This window comes from Heptranchias perlo, unplaced genomic scaffold (assembly GCF_035084215.1).
Source record: "Heptranchias perlo isolate sHepPer1 unplaced genomic scaffold, sHepPer1.hap1 HAP1_SCAFFOLD_591, whole genome shotgun sequence".
Taxonomy (NCBI): domain Eukaryota; kingdom Metazoa; phylum Chordata; class Chondrichthyes; order Hexanchiformes; family Hexanchidae; genus Heptranchias; species Heptranchias perlo.
In genome coordinates this window covers 75416-94975 of record NW_027139614.1, presented here as the reverse complement: position 1 = coordinate 94975, position 19560 = coordinate 75416, and the positions used below count along the sequence as shown (strand labels likewise).

Below are 19560 nucleotides of genomic sequence, written 5' to 3'. Positions count from 1 at the left end.
TGGTTGATATGAAGTGTTATACATTATCTCTTTCTGTTTCAGATTTACAATTTCTCTTTGTGTGTTACTGACAGGAGAGGCTATAACGGAGCCCAGTGACTGGGTAACGAGCTGCACTGAGTCATTGGCCTGTGTTACAGACCGGCTCGTTGGACCTGCTCATTTCGTGAACTCGCTGGTGTCTCAGCACGTGTGATGACTGAGTGAATCCCTTCCCACACACGGAGCAGGTGAACAGTCTCTCAACCAATGGGCATGCGATGATGTGACAGCAGTTCATTTCTGCTTTTAAGCTCTTCTCACAGTCACTGCATGAAAAGGTCACTCAATAGTGTGAACAAGTTAATGTTTCAGAAGGTGGGATGATCGAGTGAATCTCTTCCCACACACGGAGCAGGTGAACAGTCTCTCCCCACTGTGAGTGCGTCGATGTCTCAGCAGTTCGTTTCTGATTTTAAATCTCTTCCCACAGTCAGAACATTTAAAGGTCACTCAGTGTGAACTCGCTGGTGTTTCAGCAGGGAGGATGACCAAGCAAATCCCTTCCCACACACGGAGCAGGAGAACGGCCTCTCCCCAGTGTGAGTGCGTTGGTGTGTCAGCAGATTAAATTTGCTTTTATACCTCTTCTCACAGTCAGAACATTTAAAAGGTCTCTCATCGGAGTGAACTCGCTGGTGTCTCAGCAGGTTGGATGACTGAGCGAATCCCTTCCCACACACTGAGCAGGTGAACGGCCTCTTCCCAGTGTGAACTCGCTGGTGTGACAGAAAGTGTGATGACTGAGTGAATCCCTTCCCACACACGGAGCAGATGAACGGCCTCTCCCCAGTGTGAGTGCGTTGGTGTTTCAGCAGTTCAATTTTGCTTTTAAAGCTCTTCTCACAGTCAGAACATTTAAAAGGTCTCTCATCAGTGTGAACTCGCTGGTGTGTCAGCAGGTTGGATGACTGAGTAAATCCCTTCCCACACATGGAGCAGGAGAACGGCCTCTCCCCATTGTGAACTCGCTGGTGTGACAGAAAGTGTGATGACTGAGTGACTCCCTTCCCACACACGGAGCAGGTGAACGGCCTCTCCCCATTGTGAACTCGCTGGTGTGTCAGCAAGGTGGATGAATGAGCGAATCCCTTCCCACACACTGAGCAAGTGACCGGCCTCTTCCCAATGTGAACTCGCTGGTGTGACAGAAAGTGTGATGACTGAGCAAATCCCTTCCCACACACTGAGCAGGTGAACGGCCTCTTCCCAGTGTGAACTCGCTGGTGTGACAGAAAGTGTGATGACTGAGTGAATCCCTTCCCACACACTGAGCAGGTGAACGGCCTCTCCCCAGTGTGGGTACGTTGGTGTTCCAGCAGATTCCTTTTGCAGTTAAACCTCTTCTCACAGTCAGAACATTTAAAAGGTCTCTCCCCAGTGTGAACTCGCTGGTGTTTCAGCAGGTTGGATGACTGAGCGAATCCCTTCCCACACACGGAGCAGGTGAACGGCCTCTCCCCAGTGTGACGGCGTCGATGAGTTTCGAGCTCTGAAGGGTAATTGAATCCCTTCCCACAGTCCCCACATTTCCACGGTTTCTCCATGGTCCGGGTGTCCTTGTGTCTCTCCAGGTTGGACGATCAGTTGAAGCCTCGTCCAAGCACAGAACACGTGGACGGTTTCTCCCCGCTGTGAATGGTGCGATGTTTTTTCAGGCTGTGTAACTGGTTAAAGCTCTTTCCACAGTCAGTGCACTGGAACACTCTCACTCGGGTGTGTGTGTCTCGGTGCTTTCCCACTCACACTGATGTTTGAAATCTTCTCCCACAGATAGAACAGACAAACATTTCTCCTTCCACATTCAAAGGCCGATGATATTCAGGTCCTGATGAATCGAGAGACTCTGTCAGATCTTGACGTGATCTTTGGTTTGAGTTTCCCTCTGTAAATCCTCCCCTGTAAAAGGAGTTTATAAAAGTTATCACTGCAAATACAGGATAGAAATTCAGATCAGATAGCTCTACTTTATATGGAACATTATTTCCTCTCTCATTTCTCAAAGCTGAAAATCCCCGTCCCACACACTCTCCCTCCTCCCTGTGCTGAAATCCAAACCCATCGCATCATCTTTCAGTGGCCCGAAACCATGAGTGAAAGGGTGAGAGAGAGTGTGAGAGAGGGAGTGTGAGAGTGAGTGTGAGAGAGTGAGTGTGAGAGAGTGAATGTGAGTACAGCAGTGCGCTCGGTGTGGAGAATGAAGTGGGGCAGGTGGAGCATGTTTCAGTGGGGCAGCAGTGATCATAATCTCATTCGGTTTAGAACAGTTATGGAAAAGGACAGGGGACAGTCAAATGTGAAAATTCTTAACTGTAGGAGGGCGAATTTCATGAGTTAAAAAGGGATCTTGTCCGTGTGGATTGGAATCAAAAATTGGCAGGCAGAACAGTAATTGAACAATGGGAGGCCTTCAAGGAGGAGTTGGTTTGGGTACAGAGCAGACAGATTCCCACGAGGAGGAAAGGAACGGCATCCAAAGCTCGAGCTCCCTGGATGACTGAAGATATGGAGATCACCATTTCTCCTTCATTTACAGACGCTCCCTGACCGAACACCATTTCTACTTCATTTACAGACGCTCCCTGACCGATCACCATTTCTCCTTCATTTACAGACGCTCCCTGACCGAATACCATTTCTCCTTCATTTACAGACGCTCCCTGATCGATCAACATTTCTCCTTCATTTACAGACGCTCCCTGACCGATCCCCATTTCTCCTTCATTTACAGACGCTCCCTGATCGATCACCATTTCTCCTTCATTTACAGACGCTCCCTGACCGATCACCATTTCTCCTTCATTGACAGACGCTCCCTGATTCGATGAGTCACGAGGTTTGACGCTGACACTGCGCATGCTCGGAGGCCGCGGGCCGTGTGTTGAGTTTCGGGTCTGATCTAAACCGGAGCCCCCGGAGTGTAGAGAGAGAGAGGAGAATGTTCACTGTTTGATATTCGGGCCCGGGGCCGCACTCGGGGTTTGTGAAGCCCCCGCCCCCTCCCCCGGGGTTTATTAACCCGCTCCCCCCGCCCATCTCTCACCTGTTGCCGACACGATCTCGGCCTCACTCCCCGCCCGCCGCGCATGCTCAGCTCACACTGCCCGGGTGATTGACGGGAGCTCCGGACCAATAGGAAGAGCGGAGAGGGGCTGGAGGACCGAGCGGGCGGTTGGTCCTCCAACCAATGGGAGTGGGTGAGGGGCGGGACTTGCGGCACCGAGTGGGCGGGGCTGAGCCCGGATCTCCCTCATTGGCTGAAACTCTGCATCAATTTGAAACCTGATTGATGTCAAACTCGAGGGAAAAACTGGACTTCAATAAAGGACAAAGAGGAGGGAATATTGGAGGGAATAACACAGTGTAGGGATAAAATGGATTAATTCAGGACAGACAGCAGGGAATATTGGAGGGAATAACACAGTGTAGGGATAAAATGGATTAATTCAGGACAGACAGCAGGGATTATTGGAGGGAATAACACAGTGTAGGGATAAAATGGATCAATTCAGGACAGACAGCAGGGATTATTAGAGGGAATAACACAGTGTAGGGATAAAATGGATTAATTCAGGACAGACAGCAGGGAATATTGGAGGAAATAACACAGTGTAGGGATAAAATGGATTAATTCAGGACAGACAGCAGGGAATATTGGAGGGAATAACACAGTGTAGGGATAAAATGGATTAATTCAGGACAGACAGCAGGGAATATTGGAGGGAATAACACAGTGTAGGGATAAAATGGATTAATTCAGGACAGACAGCAGGGAATATTGGAGGGAATAACACAGTGTAGGGATAAAATGGATTAATTCAGGACAGACAGCAGGGATTATTGGAGGGAATAACACAGTGTAGGGATAAAATGGATTAATTCAGGACAGACAGCAGGGATTATTGGAGGAAATAACACAGTGTAGGGATAAAATGGATTAATTCAGGACAGACAGCAGGGAATATTGGAGGGAATAACACAGTGTAGGGATAAAATGGATTAATTCAGGACAGACAGCAGGGAATATTGGAGGGAATAACACAGTGTAGGGATAAAATGGATTAATTCAGGACAGACAGCAGGGAATATTGGAGGGAATAACACAGTGTAGGGATAAAATGGATTAATTCAGGACAGACAGCAGGGAATATTGGAGGAAATAACACAGTGTAGGGATAAAATGGATTAATTCAGGACAGACAGCAGGGATTATTGGAGGGAATAACACAGTGTAGGGATAAAATGGATTAATTCAGGACAGACAGCAGGGATTATTGGAGGGAATAACACAGTGTAGGGATAAAATGGATTAATTCAGGACAGACAGCAGGGATTATTGGAGGGAATAACACAGTGTAGGGATAAAATGGATTAATTCAGGACAGACAGCAGGGATTATTGGAGGGAATAACACAGTGTAGGGATAAAATGGATTAATTCAGGACAGACAGCAGGGATGATTGGAGGGAATAACACAGTGTAGGGATAAAATGGATTAATTCAGGACAGACAGCAGGGATTATTGGAGGGAATAACACAGTGTAGGGATAAAATGGATTAATTCAGGACAGACAGCAGGGATTATTGGAGGGAATAACACAGTGTAGGGATAAAATGGATTAATTCAGGACAGACAGCAGGGATTATTGGAGGAAATAACACATTGTAGGGATAAAATGGATTAATTCAGGACAGACAGCAGGGATTATTGGAGGAAATAACACAGTGTAGGGATAAAATGGATTAATTCAGGACAGACAGCAGGGATTATTGGAGGAAATAGCACAGTGCAGGGATAAAATGGATTAATTCAGGACAGACAGCAGGGATTATTGGAGGAAATAGCACAGTGCAGGGATAAAATGGATTAATTCAGGACAGACAGCAGGGATTATTGGAGGAAATAACACAGTGTAGGGATAAAATGGATTAATTCAGGACAGGCAGCAGGGAATATTGGAGGAAATAACACAGTGTAGGGATAAAATGGATTAATTCAGGACAGACAGCAGGGAATATTGGAGGGAATAACACAGTGTAGGGATAAAATGGATTAATTCAGGACAGGCAGCAGGGAATATTGGAGGAAATAACACAGTGTAGGGATAAAATGGATTAATTCAGGACAGACAGCAGGGATTATTGGGGGAAATAACACAGTGTAGGGATAAAATGGATTAATTCAGGACAGACAGCAGGGAATATTGGAGGGAATAACACAGTGTAGGGATAAAATGGATTAATTCAGGACAGACAGCAGGGATTATTGGAGGGAATAACACAGTGTAGGGATAAAATGGATTAATTCAGGACAGACAGCAGGGATTATTGGAGGAAATAACACAGTGTAGGGATAAAATGGATTAATTCAGGACAGACAGCAGGGATTATTGGAGGAAATAACACAGTGTAGGGATAAAATGGATTAATTCAGGACAGACAGCAGGGATTATTGGAGGAAATAACACAGTGTAGGGATAAAATGGATTAATTCAGGACAGAGCAGGGATTATTGGAGGAAACAACACAGTGTAGGGATAAAATGGATTAATTCAGGACAGAGCAGGGATTATTGGAGGAAATAGCACAGGTCTGGGGAGCTGGGACTTGGCCATGAGAGTAATTGAAGGTATGGGAACAGAAATAATCTACAGTGAGAAAGGAGAAAAGGCAAAATAATCGGTAATTAGGACATCAATTAGTCTCTTATGTTGAATTCATCAAGTAATTGACCCATTCTGTTTGAAAGAAAGTTGATTTATTTGACAGAGATCCAGAATATTGAATTTCAGCCCAGTTATAGCGGTTATTAACATCAGCAGAAACAAATCCCAACTCCCAGAATGAGGTTCTGCTGCTGAAACCCTCATCCGTGCCTTTGTTTACCTCCAGACTCGACTATTCCAATGCTCTCCAGGCCCGGCCTTCCACTTTACACCCTCCGTAAACTTGAACCCACAATCTCCAGATCAATAATCAGTCCCATTATTCATTGTGTCACTGGCCCAGGCTGTGGAGAACACGGAGCAGCTCCCACTCCCACAGCACTGCGGTATGAGCAGGTACCGAGTCAGCCTCAGTCATGAGCACTGGAATCCACGAGTCCGGGTGTGTCAAAGGTGCACGGTGAACAATCTCCAAAGTGAAACATTTTTGCCGCTTCCCTTCGATACCTTAGCTGGTCGAGCAACAAGACTGTCGTGGAAAATAAGACAAAGTCATCCTTCCGTCATTTGTTCAATTCCTGCTCGAAGGAGAACGCGTGATTTTGCAATAAGCAGCAATTAGTTCAAGGTCGCTCTCTTAACTTTACAGGCACCTCACAGATTAACATGTTGCCATGAAGGCACAGGATGCCTCTTTTCCTTTCTCAAACCTGAAAACTTTCTGTGTCTGCCCAAACAAGGCTGCTCTGCCTCTGCTCACCAGCAGGGAGCGCTTTTGAGCAGCAATACTTCAAAACACTCAGCTCTCGCTTTCAGGCAAAAGAAGTCTTCGATCAGCACCGGACTCCACGAGTCTGAACGTGTCAACAGGCGCACGGTGAACAATCACCAAAGACAGCACTGTTTATCACTTCCCTTCGATAGCTCAGCTGGTAGAGCGGAGGACTGTAGTGAATAAAACAAAATAAAGTCATCCTTAGGTCGCTGGTTCAATTCCGGCTCGAAGGAGTGAGTGTGATTTTGGAATAAGCAGCAATTACCTCAAGGTCACTCTCTGAACTTCACAGGCAGCTCACAGATTAACATGTTGCCACTCAGGCACAGGACGCCTCTTTTCCTTTCCAAAACCAAAAAGCTTTCTGTGTCTGCCCGAGCACGGCTGTTTCACTCGAACATTTCCCTCTGCTCACCAGCAGGGAGTGCCTTTGAGCAGCAACACTTCAAATCGCCCTCAATTTCAGGCAAAATGGTCTTCGATCAGTCAGTCAGTCAGGGCTCTCGCTGCTCCTCGAGCTCGGGCAGCTGTTGCTTTCTGGTGACCTCGTCTTCCTTCCGAAGGCTCGGGCTCTTCTCAGCATCATTCATGATTACTGCGGCTTCCCGTTCGCTGTTCCTCACTTGCTGATGCTGGATACCGCCGATTGGAGCAAAGTATTTAATATATTCAGGGAGCGGCAACCCAAGGCAAGATTTCTCTGCTGGTCTTGGAGCAGCTTGAAGGCGAGTGTGAGGCAGGAACTGTGAGGGGCGATTTACAAACAGCAAACGAGGAATTAGCTCAACTGGTGGAGCGCTCACTTGGCCTGTGAGAAGTAGCGGGATCTTTGATTATATTCTCCACTCACCATTTGTCTTGGGGCAATTATACAGAAACAAGAGTGTTGTCAGTGAGTCCATCGCCCATGGACTTCCTAAACTTCACTGTGTGTTTGGATACAGAGAGATCAAGGGGCAGCAAATCTTTTGATGTGCTGCAGGAAGCAAAAGTTCTTGATTTTGCGATGCAGCAAAGATGGAAAGATGAGGTGAGAGATGGAAAAAAAGCTTCATAATCCTTGATGCCTTCTCTGAAGATTGAATTCAGGACCTTCAGATTATGACACTGATGCACTGCTTGCTGCACTGAGAAGGCACTTACCAGGTATGGAGCCAGGCAGCACCACCAAGTAGGACAGCTTGCAAGGTATTGAAGGCCATAAAATTTTGCATTAAAAAATCCAAGCCAGGTAGGAATCGAACCTAATGTGTTATCCATTGCACCACTGGCCCAGATTATATCGAATTGGTAGCAGTGGGAGGCAGTGGGCATGGCGGAGGTACTAAATAAATACATTGCATCTGTCTTTCCCAAGGAAGAAGACGCTGCCAGAGTGTCAGTAAAGGAAGATGTTGTAGAGATACTGGATTGGCTCAAAATTCATAAACAGGAGGTACTGGAAAGGCTGGCTGTACTTAAAGTAGATCCGTCATCTGGTCCGGATGGGATGCATCCTCGGTTGCTGAGGGAAGTAACGGTGGAAATTGCAGAGGTACTGGCAAAAAACCTCCAAACATCCTTAGATATGGGGGTGATGCCAGAGGACTGGAGAATTGCAAATGTTACACCCCTGTTCAAGAAAGGGTGAAAGAAAAAATCCAGCAACTACTGACCAGTCAGTTTAACCTCGGTAGTGGAGAAAGTTCGAGCAACGATAATCCGGGACAGAATTAGCAGTCAATTGGACAAGGATTAGGGAAAGCCAGCACGGATTTGTTAAAGGCAAATCGTGTTTAATTAAATTGATACAGTTTTTTGATGAGGCAACAGAGAGTAGATGAGGGCAATGCAGTTAATGTGGTGTGTATGGACTTCGAAAAGGCTTCAGATAAAGTGCCGCATAATGGGTTTGTCATCAAGATTGAAGCCCATGGAATAAAAGGGGCAGTAGCAGCATGGATACAGAATTGGCTGAATAACAGGAAACAGAGTGTAGTGGTGAACGGTTGTTTTTCGGAATGGAGGGAGGTGTACAGTGGTGTTCCCCAGGGGTCGGTGCTGGGACCACTGCTTTCCTTGATATACATTAATGACTTGGACTTGGGGATGCAGGGCACAATTTCCAAATTCTTGCTACCAAAATGCTCCACTTCACTGTCATCTGCATTAAAATTCATTGGCCAATTATACACCCATTTTGCAAGTTTATTAATGTATTTTGTATTTGGTCGCAATCTTCATCAATATTATCCAAACTCCACCCCACCCCGCCAATCTGGTGTCATCTGTAAATTTTGAAATTGTACTTCCGATTCCCGAGTCCAATTCGTTGATGTGAATTGTGAACAGTGGTCCCAGAACCAATCCTTGTGGAGCCCCACTTTCCACCTTATACAGTGTGAGTCGCTACAATTAACCCCACTCTCTGTTTGAGAGCAGTAGTCAAGAGAAACTTCTTTACATAGGGAGTAGGCAGTCTGTGGAATTCACTTCCACGGTTAGTGTTTGGGGCACACAGTTCTGTAATGACAAGTGGTCCTCATGTTTTTATCCAAGACAGGCCTCAGCCCAGTCATTTACTCTAAATGTTGGTGCAATAGTTCAAGCTCAGAGGTGCCAGGTATCGGGAGCAGCAGCTGTAAATAAAATCTAAATGTAAGTAAATACCAATACAGTTCATCTTCATCTATTTCTAGTTTAATAACTTTTGCTGAATGTGGCCCAGGCCAAGTGCCAGGATATCGGGTCAGGTTCACCATAGGAAATGAGTTTGACATCCCTGAGATAGACAATGTGAACCGGATTACCCTCATCCACTAACCCAGCAACTTCTTCAAAAAACTCAAGCAAGTTTGTAAGACACCATTTTCTTTCCCAGAAGCCGTGTTGAATATCTCGAATGGCTCCCTCTCTTTCCCCGTGATCATAAACAGCATCTCTTAGGATCCCTTCAAGCATCTTCCCTCTGATCGAGGTCACACTGATGGGCCTGTCATTCCCCGGCTCTGATTTGTCCCCTTTAATGAAAATGGGAACTACATGAGCTCCCTTCCAATCTCAGGGGACAATCCCTGACTCTATTGAGCTGTTGAAGATACCCGTCCCATCTCTTTAAACACCCGGGGGTGGATATCATCCGGACCTGGAGCACAATGCATTTTGAGAGTTCATATTTTATCCAAAGTGACATCCCATTCTATTTTAATATTTATGATGTTATTGTTGACAGCACATCCCACAGCTGGAATCTGAGCCTCATCCACAGGAGTGTAGACTGATGAGAAATAGTCATTCAACAGCTCTGCCACAGCCCGGGAATCTGTCCTGAACTGTCTTTCAGTGGCCCTAAAGCATCTTTAATGGTCTTCTGACTCCTGATGGAGCTGGAAAGACATTTGCTATTATTCTCAGAATTGGGCACCATCTTCTTTTCCAAAGATCTCTGAGCTTCTCTAATGGCTGCTTTTGTCTCCCTCGATTGTGGGTGATATTTGACCCAATTCTCCTGTAAACTGAATTCATCCTGATCTGATCTGGGTTAAATGTAAGACAGTTCGGGGAGTCAGGAATCATTCACCGCGAGACCCACACTGACAGGTAAAACCCCAGACGGTTCCTTGGTAAGGATTCCTCTGGTACCTCAGCATATCATTGTCAGCTATCTTACAGTCCACTCCTGGAGGCCCCACTCCCTGAGCCTACAACCTTCAGCAGGGTCAGTGGTGGAGTTCCGCAGTGGGAGTGATCCCAGAATAACTGTCGGGATCGCTCCCACCCTGTGGATGGTCTGGGTCGTGTATTTTTAGTGATCCTGGTGTCCAACACGCACATCAATAAAACCGTGAATTCTGGAAACACACTGCAGGTCCTTCTTTATCTGGAGATCGAATGACTGTTGTATAATTGTACCAGCAGTTAACAGGCTCCTGTGAACTCCTCCCTCTGCTATTTTGATGCAGACTTTAACCCATTTATTTTAAATGGGTTTATTTTAAATGAGTCAACGCCTGCCTTAAATGGTAGACTCAGGACTGTCACACAAACAGGTTAAATCTTCATAGAATAATTACCACAGTCATTTTTGGACTGGACGCCGCACAGTGACTTTGCTGTCAGTGAAGAGAGACGAGAAAGACCAAAGTGCCGTTTGCCCCTCTCAGTGTGGCCCTGAAGGACTGTGTCCAGGCTGAAGTTCTGTTCCCACCGGACGATCCTCCCCCCAGATTGTCCTTTCTGAGCTCCAGTCAGGTGATGCTAAACACTCAGGTGGGAAAGACCAAAATCGACAACAAGGGTTTAAAACAAAGCTGATTTATTTAACAGAGAAACAGAATATTAAACTCCAGCCCAGTTTTAGGGGTTATTAACATCAGCAGAAACAAACCCCAACTGTCAGAATGAACATGGTTCAGTCCTGGATGGGATTTACAGCAGAATCCAACCCCTGCAGTCATATGTGAACTCGCTGGAGTCTCAGCACGTGTGATGACTGAGTGAATCCCTTCCCACACACGGAGCAGGTGAACAGTCTCTCCCCAATGGGCATGAGTTGATGTGTCAGCAGTTCCTTTCTGCTTTTAAAGCTCTTCTCGCAGTCACTGCATTAAAAGGTCACTCAATAGTGTCAACAAGTTAATGTTTCAGGAGGTGGGATGATCGAGTGAATCTCTTCCCACAAACGGAGCAGGTGAAAAGTCTCTCCCCAGTGTGAGTGCGTCGATGTCTCAGCAGTTCGTTTCTGATTTTAAATCTCTTCCCACAGTCAGAACATTTAAAGGTCTCTCATCAGTGTGAACTTGCTGGTGTGACAGAAGGTGGGATGACCGAGTGAATCTCTTCCCACACACGGTGCAGGAGAACGGCCTCTCCCCAGTGTGAACTCGCTGGTGTGCCAGCAGGGTGGATGACTGAGTGAATCTCTTTCCACACACGGAGCAGTTGAACGGCCTCTCCCCAGTGTGAGTGCGTTGGTGTTTCAGCAGATTCCTTTTGCTTTTAAAGCTCTTCTCACAGTCAGAACATTTAAAAGGTCTCTCATCAGAGTGAACTCACTGGTGTGTCAGCAGGGTGGATGATTGAGCGAATCCCTTCCCACACACGGAGCAGGTGAACAGCCTCTCCCCAGTGTGACGGCGTCGATGAGTTTCCAGCTCTGAAGGGTAATTGAATCCCTTCCCACAGTCCCCACATTTCCACGGTTTCTCCATGGTCTGGGTGTCCTTGTGTCTCTCCAGGTTGGACGATCAGTTGAAGCCTCGTCCACACACAGAACACGTGTACGGTTTCTCCCCGCTGTGAACGGTGCGATGTTTTTTCTGGCTGTGTAACTGGTTAAAGCTCTTTCCACAGTCAGTGCACTGGAACACTCTCACTTGGGTGTGTGTGTCTCGGTGCTTTTCCACTCACACTGATGTTTGAAATCTTCTCCCACAGATAGAACAGACAAACATTTCTCCTTCCACATTCAAAGGCCGATGATATTCAGGTCCTGATGAATCGAGTGACTCTGTCAGATCTTGATGTGATCTTTGGTTTGAGTTTCCCTCTGCAAATCCTCCCCTGTAAAAGGAGTTTATAAAAGTTATCACTGTAAGTACAGGATAGAAATTCAGATCAGACAACTCTACTTTCTATGGAACATTATTTCCTCTCTCATTCCCCAAAGCTGTAAATCCCCATCCCACACACTCTCCCTCCTCCCTGTGCTGAAATCCAAACCCATCGCATCATCTTTCAGTGGCCCAAAACCATGAGTGAAAGGGTGAGAGAGGAGTGTGAGAGAGTGAATGTGAGAGTGAATGTGAGAGAGTGAGTGTGAGAGAGTGAGTGTGAGTACAGCAGTGGCCTGGGTGTGGAGAATGAAGTGGGGCAGGTGGAGCATGTTTCAGTGGGGCAGCAGTGATCATAATCTCATTAGGTTTAGAACAGTTATGGAAAAGGATAAGGAACAGTCAAATGTGAAAATTCTTAACTGGAGGAGGGCTAATTCCAGTGAGTTAAAAAGGGATCTTGTCCGTGTGGATTGGAATCAAAAATTGGCAGGTAGAACAGTAATTGAACAATGGGAGGCCTTCAAGGAGGAGTGGGTTTGGGTACAGAGTGGACAGATTCCCATGAGGAGGGAAGCAACGGCCCCCTGGATGACTGAAAACATAGAGATCACCTTATCTCCTTCATTTACAGACGCTCCCTGACCCATCACCATGTCTCCTTCATTTACAGACGCACCCAGACCGACAACCAGTTCTCCTTCATTTACAGACGCTCCCTGACCGATCTCCATTTCTCCATCATTTACAGACGCTCCCTGACCGATCACCATTTCCCCTTCATTTACAGACGCTCCCTGACCGATCACCATTTCTCCTTCATTTACAGACGCTCCCTGACCGATCCCCATTTCTCCTTCATTTACAGACGCTCCCTGACCCATCACCATTTCTCCTTCATTTGCAGACGCTCCCTGACCGATCACCATTTCTCCTTCATTTGCAGACGCTCCCTGACCGATCACCATTTCTCCTTCATTTACAGACGCTCCCCGACCGATCATCATTTCCCCTTCATTTACAGACGCTCCCTGACCGATCACCATTTCTCCTTCAATTGCAGACGCTCCCTGACCGATCCCCATTTCCCCTTCATTTCCCGGCGGGGAGTGAGGGGGGGATAATGTTCACTGTTTTATATTCGGGTCTGGGGCCGCACTCGGGGTTTGTAAAGCCTGAGCCTGGGCCTGAGCCCGGACCCGGGCCCCGGGGTTTATTGAGCCTCTTGCTCCGATCCTCTGACCTGCACCGAACGCGCTCCTCCCGCAGCCTCGACTGGCCGCGCATGCTCAGGACACACTGACCGGTAATGAGTCACTACTGCGCCTGCGCACTGGGCTCCACTGATTCAGATAGGGCACAATCTGTACCGCGCTGCATGCTGGGTGATGTAGCCGCCATTGATGATCTTAATACCAGGCCGGAAAACAAAGACATTGGAAGCAGGGAGAGCGCGTTTGGACCAAGGATAATAAAATAAACTGAAACACCAGCGCTTCGAGCCATTTAAACCGGCACAAACACACAGCATAGAAACCCCCCCCTCCACCCCGAATTTGGTGAACTCCAGAAATTTTTTTTTCAGTGACTTTTATTAATTTCGTTTCATTAAATGTTGCAACTGAAGGGTTCAATTAATTTTTATTTTCCAAATGCACCTCAGGACCGCCAGTCTCACCATTAACCCCGCCCTGGTGATTAAGGAGAGTTCCGGACCAATGGGAGGAGCGGAAATTTATAGGCATTTCATCTAACTCGGGGGTGTTGCAGGGATCTGTACTGTGGCCTCAATTATTTACAATGTATATCAATGACTTGGATAAAGCAACAGAGTGTCTTGTGGCCAGATTTGCTGATGATACAAAGACAGGTGGAAAAGCAAGTTGCAAGGAGGACTCAAAGTGTCTGTGAAGGGATGTTGACTGGTTAAGCGAATGGGCAAAAAATTTGGCAGATGGAATATAATGTGGGAAAATGTGAAGTCATTCACTTTGGGAGGAAAAATAATATTTTGCTTTTTGATTTGAATGGAGAAATACTACAAAATGCTGCAGTACGGAGGGATCTGGGTTTCCTCGTGCAAGAAAGACAAAATTCAACATGCAGGTGCAGCAGGTAATCCGGAAGGCAAACGGATTATTGGCTTTTATGTCTTGGGGGATGGAGTATAAAAGCAATGAAGTCATGCTACAAATGTACAGGGTGCTGGTGAGACCACAACTGGAGTACTGCATACAGTTCTAAGGAAGGACATACTTGCATTTGAGTTCAGAGAAGGTTCAGTTGGTTGATTCCAGGTATGGAAGGGTTGTCTTATGATGAAAGATTGAACAGGCTGGGTCTATACTCAATGGAGTTTAGATGAATGAGAGGAGATCTTATTGAAACAGACAAGATTCTGAGGAGACTCGATAGGGTAGATGCTGAGAGGATGTTACCCCTCATGGGGGAATCTAAAACTAGGTGGCATAGTCTCAGAATAAGGGGTTACCTGTTTAAGATGGAAATGAGGAGGAATTTCTTCTCCCGGAGCGTCGTGAGTCTTTGGAATTCTTTACCCCAAAAAGCTGCGGAGGCTGAGTCATTGAATACATTCAAGGCTGAGTTAGACAAATTTTTGATCAGCAAGGGAGTCAAAGGATATGGGGAAAGGGCGGGAAAGTGGAGCTGAGGTATAAATTAAATCAGCCATGATCTCATTAAATGGCGGACCAGGCTCGAGGGGCCGAATGGCCTCCTCCTGCTCCTATCTCTTATGGTCTTATGGTAAATTGACTGGACGGCTGTGCGGACAGTTGGTCCTCCAACCAATCAGAGTGTGTGAGGGGCGGGAGTTGCGCCACTGAATGGGCAGTTCTAAGTCCAGATATCCGTCATTGTCTGAAGCATCATTTTTAAAAATTAATTTATCTTAAGCTCCAGGAGAAAACTTGACCTTTCTGTTGGGGCTTGAAACAGATGAAACCAGATGAGGTGGAGCAAACATTTCAACATTTGTTAGAAAAACACATTAATTAAGAACAGCCAATATGGATTAATTGAGATATCTCAATTCTACTGATAAAGGGAATGTCGTGGATGTTGTGTTGATGGATTGTGAAAAGGTGTTTGATAAGATGACGGACAGGAGGCTTGTTGATAAAATTAATACCCACGGTATTAAAATGAATGGGGCAGTGTGGGTAGGAAGTTGTGTAAAGGGCAGGAAACAGAGAGTAGTGGTTAATGGATGTTCTTCAGACTGGAGGGATGTAAACAGTGGTGTCCCCCAGGGTCAGTGTTGGGACCATTGCTCTTCTCAATATAGAGAATGATCTGAGCTTGGGTATGTGGGACACAAGGTGAAAATCTCCAGATGACGCCAACATTGGCAGCGTGGGGAACTGGGAAGAGGAGTGTCAGTGACTTCATTGTGACGTCCACAGGTTCGTAAACAGGCAGGTGAAATTTAACGCAGAGAAATGTGACGGGATACAATTTGAGAGGAAGAAAAATGAGATGAAATGTAAAATAAATGGTCAAAGTTTAAAATTAGAGGAGCAGAGAGACTTAGGGGTGGAAGGTTCTAACTAATGCATTGTCTTATTAATTAACAAGTCTGAGAGTCAGCAACTTTAATTCCTCATTAAGAAATATATGAGCAAATTCTCTTTCCTGTACTGTACCAGAGTAAACATGCCAGTCCCCCCCGTGTACACGAGATGATCCCGACTGTCCCTTACATCAGTATCCCGTCACTTTTAAACCCTGTTGTGATCCATCTCTGTCACTGGAGCTGGAACTTCCCCAGTCTGTGGTTTACAATGACGCATTGCTTGGTTCCCAGCAGTTATTTATCTTCTGTAGCGTTCTCATGATCACTGAACTACCCTGCTTACTGTTAATTAGACTCATAGAATCAAAGAAATTTATGGCACAGAAAGAGGCCATTCGGCCCATCGCGTCTGTGCCGGCCGAAAAAGAGCTATCCAGCTTAATCCCACTTTCCAGCTCTTGGCCCATAGCCTTGTAGCTTCTGGCAGTTCAAGTATTCTTCAAATGCGATGAGAGTGTCTGCCTCAACCACACCTTCAGGCAGTCAGTTCCAGACCCCCACAACCCTTGGGTGAAATAATTTCTCCTCAGTTCCCCATTAAACCTTCTACCAATCACTTTAAATCTATGCCCCTGATTATTAACCTCTCTGCTAAGAGAAGTGGGTCCTTCTAATCCACGCTATCTGGGACCCTCATAATTTTGTTCACCTCAATTAAATCTGCCTTCAGTCTCCTCTGTTCCAAAGAAAACAACCCCAGCCTATCCAGTCTTTCCTCATAGCTAAAATTCTACAGTCCAGGCAATATCCTTGTTAATCTTTCTTGCCTTGTGTATAAAATGTCTGCTATTTGAAAGTCGTGACATTGATCAAATTCCGCGTTACATTTTCTTGTCATTTGTGTCAAGATTTGGAAAAGATCTGCTGCCTGATACTTTAAATGTTGCCGACCTTTAACTGCAGCTCACAGTCTCTGAACAGTCACTGTTATCATCAGCCTTTTGTGTATTTCCTGGTGCTCCATCTCCTTAACAACACAAGCTGATCACAGCATCGTTTCCTTTAAATTGAATTCCACTGTGAAAAAATGCATAATTTCAAAGCTAAGCAACGTGTGCAAGATTGGAAGGAGAATGCGAGAGGAGATAATTGGCTTGGATCAGTGATCTCTTGAGCATTAAGACATTCATTATCTGAAAGAAGCACGGAGATGAGATTTCTGTCCATGTTTATCAGTATAGAAAAGAAGCAGTGAGTTGAGATACTTTTGTCCATTCATCCTGCCATCGACAAAATCCTTCGCCTCTCAATGCCCAGCACCTTTCTTTCCAACTCCTTGCTCTGCAGGGAAGTCTTGGTTTCATTAATTCTCCATGTTCGCAGCAAACATTTAATTCACCTGGCAGATCTGGCCATGGCTTCTAGTCATAAGTCATCCCATCGTGTTGACACCATGTTTGCAACTCAAGATAAGCTGTTTTATGTTCATGGAATTCATTCGAGTCAGTTTTCTAGATCAATATGTCGAGGAATCTACAAGGGAACAGGCTATTTTAGATCTAGTATTGTGTAATGAAACAGGGTTAATTGGTAATCTTATAGTAGATGATCCTCTGGGGAAGAATGATCATAATATTGTAGAATTTGAAATTGAGTTTGAGAGTGATGTCGTTAAGTCCGAAACTAGGGTCTCAAATTTAAACAAAACCAATAACGTAGTTATGAGGGGTGAGTTCGCTCAGGTAGTTTGGGAAATGAGATTAAAAATATAATAATTGATAAGCAATGGTGAACATTTAAAGAAATAATTTAGAATTCCTCAACAAAATTACATTCTCTTGAGGATTAAAAGCTCCACCGGAAAAGTGGTCCAACCTTGGTTAACTGGAGAAATTAATGATAGTATTCGGTTAAAAGAGTCTTATAATGTTTTCAAAAAGAATAGTAAGCCTGAGGATTAGGAGAGTTTGAGAAATCAGCAAAGGATGACCAAGAAATTGCTAAAATGGGAGAAAATAGAACCAGCAAGAAATATAAGAATGGATTGTAAGAGCTTCTACAAGTGTGTATAAAGGAAGAGATTAGCGAAAGTAATCATGGGTCCATTGGAGACAGAGACAGGAGAATTTATAATGGAGAATAAGGAAATGGCAGAGACGTTTAACAAGTATTTTGTATCTGTCTTCACAGTCGAAGACACAAAAATCCTACCAGAAGGATTGGGGAACCAAGGTTCTAATGAGAGTGAGGAACCTAAAGCAATTAAGATTCGTAAAGAAAAAGTACTGGAGGAATTAATGGGGCTAAAAGCTGACAAATTCTTTGGACCTGATGGCCGACATCCTAGGGTTTAAAAAGAGGTGGCTGCAGAGACAGTGGATGCATTGGTGTTATCTTCCAGAGTTCCCATGATTCTAGAAAGGTCCCCATGGATTGGAAGGTACCAAATGTAACCCTGCTATTCAAGAAAGAGGGAGAGAGAAAACAGGGAACTACAGGCCCTTTAGCCTGACAATAGTAGGAGGGAAATTGCGGGAATCTATTACTAGGGACGTGGTCACAGGGCACTTAGAAAATCATAATATGGTTAGGCACATGCAACTCGCTTTTATGAAAGGGAAATCGTGTTTGACAACTCTATTAGAGGTTTTGAGGGTGTAGATAGCAGGGTAGATAAGGGAGAACCAGTGCATGTAGTATATTTGGATTTTCAAAAGGCATTCGATAAGGTGCCACACAAAAGTTTGTTGAACAAGATTAGGGCTCATGGGATTGTGGGTAATATATTAGCATGGATTGGGGATTTGTTGACGTAGAGAAAACAGAAAGTCGGAATAAACAGGTCATTTTCGGATTGGCAGGTTGTAACTAGTGGGGTGCCGTGAAGATCAGTGCTTGGGCCTCAGCTATTTACAATCTATATTAATGACTTAGATGAGGGGACCGAGTGTAATGTATCCAAGTTTGCTGATGAGACAAAATTGGTGGGAAAATAAGCTGTGAGGAGGACGGAAAGAGGATGCAAAGTGATACAGACAGGTTAAGTGAGTGGGCGAGAAGTTGGCAAATGAAGTATAAAGTGGGGAAATGTGAGATTATTCACTTTGGTAGGAAGAATAGAAAACAGAATATCTTTTAAAAGGTGAGAGACTACGAAATGTTGGTATTCAGAGGGATTTGTGTGTCCTTGTACACGGATCACAGAAAGTTAACATGCAGGTGCAGCAAGCAATTAGGAAAGCAAATGGTGTGTTGGCCTTTATTGCGAGGTGGTTGGAGAACAAGGATAAGGAAGTCTTGCTGTAATTATATAGGGCTTTGGTGAGACCGCATCTGGAGTACTGTGTACAGTTTTAATCTCCTTACCTGCGGAACGATACACTTGCCTTAGAGTGGGTGCAACAAAAGTTCACTAGATTGATTCCTGGGATAAGAGGGTTGTCCTGTGAGGAGAGATTGAGTAGAATGGGCCTGATATTCTCTGCAGTTTACAATAATGAGGTGGTCTCATTGAAGCATGTAAAATTCTTCGAGGGCTTGACAGTGTAAATGCTGGGATGCTGTTTCCCCTCGCTGGAGAGTCCAGAACTAATGGTTATAATCCCAAGATAAGGGGCCGGCCATTTGGTATAGAGAAGAGGAATAATTTCTTCACTGAGAGGGTTGTGAACCATTGGAATTCTCTACCCCAGAGGGCTGTGGATGCTGAGCCATTGAATAGATTCAAAACAGAGAAAGATAGATTTTTGGACACGAAGGAACTCAAGGGATATGGGGATAGGTCGGGAAAGTGGATTTGAGGTCGAAGATCAGCGATGACGTTATCAAATGGCGGAGCAGGCTCGAGGGACTGAATGGCCAACTCTTGCTCCTTTCGCTGATATTGGTCCGCTGGAAAAGCAGAACTTGCCAGCTGTTTTAAAACTTTTAGCCTGAACAGGGACTTGAACCCTGGACCCTCAGATCACCACCTGTTTTAAAAGTCTGATGCTCTACCGACTGAGCTATCCAGGC

At 45.3% G+C, this 19560-nt stretch overlaps 2 non-coding genes and 1 pseudogene across 2 annotated transcripts; 1 reads left to right on the top strand and 2 right to left on the bottom strand.

The window, feature by feature from the left end:
* Window positions 1-488: 488 nt before the first annotated feature.
* Window positions 489-9398, bottom strand: LOC137316604 (zinc finger protein 135-like; annotated as a pseudogene).
* trnay-gua (transfer RNA tyrosine (anticodon GUA)) lies at window positions 6620-6713 on the top strand. The gene is made up of 2 exons: window positions 6620-6656; window positions 6678-6713. It is a non-coding gene; the product is annotated as a tRNA-Tyr (tRNA).
* Window positions 9399-19475: 10077 nt separating the features above from the next.
* On the bottom strand, window positions 19476-19560 carry trnak-uuu (transfer RNA lysine (anticodon UUU)). Its single transcript is given in 2 exon segments — window positions 19476-19511; window positions 19524-19560. It is a non-coding gene; the product is annotated as a tRNA-Lys (tRNA).